The sequence below is a fragment of the Callorhinus ursinus genome, unplaced genomic scaffold (assembly GCF_003265705.2).
Source record: "Callorhinus ursinus isolate GAN/ISIS: 27379988/994484 unplaced genomic scaffold, GSC_fseal_2.0 scaffold4, whole genome shotgun sequence".
Classification (NCBI taxonomy): Eukaryota; Metazoa; Chordata; class Mammalia; order Carnivora; family Otariidae; genus Callorhinus; species Callorhinus ursinus.
The window spans coordinates 134,943,384-134,947,583 of NW_027397066.1; positions in this window are offsets into that span (position 1 = coordinate 134,943,384).

A 4,200-nucleotide genomic window follows, 5' to 3' on the forward strand; every position below is an offset into this window, starting at 1 on the left:
GCAATACTGAATGCCAGGGACCTAATCAGTATGGACATAAGTAAGATATCAGAACTAGAGTTCAGAATAATGATTATAAAGATACGAGCTGGGTTTGAAAAAAAGTATAGAAGACACTAGATAATCCTTTTCTCAAGAAGTAAAATAACTAAAATCTAACCAAGTTGAAGTAAAAAAGGCTATTAATGAGATGCAGTCAAAAGTGGAGGCTCTAACTGCTAGGATAAATGAGGCAGAAGAGAGAATTAGTAATATAGAAAACCAAATGATGGAAAATAAAGCTGAGAAAAAGAGAGATAAATAACTATTGGATCACGAATGGAGAATCTGAGAGATAAGTGATACCATAAAGTGAAACAATATTAGAACAATTGGAAACCCAGAAGAAGAGGAAAGAGAGAGAGGGGCAGGAGGTATATTGGGGCAAATTACAGCAGAGAATATCCCTAATTTGGGGAAGGAAATAGGCATCAAAATCTAGGTGGCATAGAGAACCCCCCTCAAAATCAATAAAAATAGGTCACTCTGACATCTAATAAGGAAACTTACAAATCTCAGAGACAAAGAGAAAATCCTGGAAGCAGCTCTGGACAAAAGGTTGGTAACCTACAAGGGTAGAAACATTAGATTGACAGCAGACCTATCCACAGGGACCTGGTAGGCCAGAAAGGACTGGCATGATATGTTCAGGGTGTTAAATGAGAAAAATATGCAGCCAAGAATACTTTAGCCACCTAGGATGTCATTCAAAGTAGAAAGAGTGATAAAAAGCTTCCAGGACAAACAGAAACTTAAAGAATTTGTGATCACCAAACCAACCGTATAAGAAATATTAAAAGGGATCCTCTAAGCAAAGAGAGAGCCCAAAAGTTACCTTACAGGCAACACAATGAAACTAAATTCATGTCTTTCAATAGTTACTCTAAATGTGAATGGGCTAAGTGACCCAATCAAAAAACACAGGGTATGAGAATGGATAAAAAAGCAAGACCCATAGATATGTTCTCTGCAAGAGGCTCATTTTAGACCCAAAGATACCTCCAGATTTAAAGTGAGGGGATGGAAAACCATTTGTCATGCTAATGGACATCAAAATAGAGCTGGGTAGCAATCTTTATATCAGACAAATTAGATTTTAAACCAAAGACTGTAGTAAGAGATGAAGAAGGACACTATATCATAATTAAAGGGTCTAACCAAAAAGATTTAACAATTATAAATATTTATGTCCCTTATATAAGACAATAACAAAATCAAGAAACACATCGATAATAGCACAATAATGGTAGGGGACTTTAACACCCCCCTCATTGCAATTGACAGATCATCAAAGCAGAAGATCAACAAGGAAATAAAGACTGAATGACACACTGGACCAGATGGACTTCACCAGATATATTCAGAACATTCCATCCTAAAGCAACAGAACACACATTCTTCTCTAGTGCACATGGAACATTCTCTAGAATAGATCACATTCTGGGTCACAATTCATGTCTCCACTGTACCAAAAGTTGGGGATCATTCCCTGCATAATTTTGGACTATAATGCTTTGAAACTAGAACTCAATCACAAAAGGAAAGTTGGAAAGAACTCAAATACATGGAGGCTAAAGAGCATCATACTAAAGAATGAATGGGTCAACCAGGAAATTAAAGAAGAATTTAAAAAAAAATCATGGAAACAAATGAAAATGAAAACAAAACTGTTCAAAATATGCAGCAAAGACAGTCCTAAGAGGGAAGTATATAGCACTACAAGCCTTTCTTAAGAAACAAGAAAGGTCTCAAATACACAACCTATCCCTGTACCTAAATGGTCTGGAGAAAGAAAAGCAAATAAAGCCTAAACCCAACAGGGGAAGAGAAATAATAAAGATTAGAGCAGAGATCAATGAAATAGAAACCAAAAGAACAGTAGAACAGATCAACAAAACTAGGAGCCGGTTCCTTGAAAGAATTAATAAAATTGGTAAACCTCTGGCCAGACTTATCCAAAAGAAAAGAGAAAGGACCAAAAAGAATAAAGTCATGAATGAAAGAGGAGAGATGGCAACCAACACCAAAGAAATACAAATAATTATAAGAACATATTATGAGCAACTATATGCCAACATATTAGGCCATCTGGAAGAAATGGATGCATTCCTAGAGACATATAAACTACCAAAACTGAACCAGGAAGAAACAGAAAACCTGAACAGACCCATAACCAGCAAGGAACTTGAAGCAGTAATCAAAAATCTCCTAACAAACAAGAGCCCAGGGATGGATGACTTCCCAGGGGAATTCTATCAAACATTTAAAGAAGAAATAATACCTATTCTTCTGAAACTGTTTCAAAAAATCAAAGTGGAAGGAAAACTTCCAAACTCATTCCATGAGGCCAGCATTACCTTGATTCCAAATTCAGACAAAGACCCCACAGAAAAGAATTACAGACCAATATCCTTGATGAACATGGATACAAAAATTCACACCAAAATACTAGCCAATAGGATCCAATAGTACGTTAAAAGGATTATTCACCATGACCTAGTAGGATTTATTCCTGGGCTGCAAGGGTGGTTCAACATCTGCAAATCAATCATTGTGATACGTTCCATAAATAAAAGAAAGAACGAGAACCATGTGATACTCTTAATAGATGCAGGAAAAGCATTTGACAAAGTACAGCATCCTTTCTTGATTAATACTCTTCACAGTGTAGGGATAGAGGGAATATACTTCAATATCATAAAAGCCATCTATGAAAAGCCCACAGGGAATATAATTCTCAATGGGAAAAAACTCAAAAGTGAAGTCAGAAACATAGCATGGATGTCCACTATCACCACTGCTGTTCAAAATAGTACCAGAAGTCTTAGCCTCAGCAATCAGACAACAAAAAGAAATAAAAGGCATCCAAATCAGCAAAGAAGTCAAACTCTCACTCTTTGCCAATGACATGATACTCTATGTGGAAAACCCAAAAGACTCCACCATAAAATTGCTACAATTCATACAGGAGTTCAGCAAAGTGACAGGATATAAAATTAATGCACAGAAATCAGTTGCATTCCTATACACTAACAATGAGACAGAAGAAAGAGAAATTAAGAAGTCGATCCCATTTACAACTGCACCCCAAACCATGATACCTAGGAATAAATCTAACCAAGAAGGTAAAGAATCTGTACTCAGCAAACTATAGAATACTTATGAAAGAAATTGAAGAATACAAAAAGAAATGGAAAAACGTTCCATGCTCACGGATTGGAAGAACAAATAATGTGAAAATGTCTATGCTACCTAGAGGAATCTACACATTCAATGCAATCCCTATTTTTTTTATCAACTTTTTTTTTTTTTTTAACAGAGCTGGAACAAATAATCCTAAAATTTGTATGGTACCAGAAAAGACCCCAAATAGCCAAAGGAATGTTGAAAAAGAGGACCAAAACCGGTGGCATCACAATTCTGGACTTCAAGCACTATTACAAAGCTGTAATCATCAAAACAGTATGGTACTGACACAAAAACAAACACATAGATCAAGGAGCAGAATAGAGAGCCCAGAAATGGACCCTCAACTCTATGATCAACTGATTTTTGACAAATTGGGAAAGAATATCCAATGGAAGAAAGACAGTCTCTTCAATAATTGGTGTTGGGAAAATTGGACAGCCACATGCAGAAGAATGAAACTGGACCATTTCCTTACACCACACACAAAAATAGACTCAAAATGGATGAAGGACCTAAATGTGAGACAGGAATCCATCAAAATCCTAGAGGAGAACATAGGCAGTAACCTCTTCAACATTGGCCACAGCAACTTCTTTTAAAACATGTCTCCAAAGGTAAGGGAAACAAAGGCAAAATGAGCTATTGGGACTTCATCAAGATAAAAAGCTTTTGCACAGCAAAGGAAACAGCTGAGAAAACCAAAAGACAACTGACAGAATGGGAGAAGATATTTGCAAATGACATATCAGATAAAGGGCTAGTATGCAAAATCCATAAAGAACTTATCAAACTCAACACCCAAAGAACAAATAATCCAATCAAGAAATGGGCAGAAGACATGAACAGGCATTTATCCAAAGACATACAAATGGCCAAGAGACACATGAAAAAATGCTCAACATCACTTGGCATCAGGGAAATACAAATCGAAACCACAATGAGATACCACCTTACACCAGACAGAATGTCTAA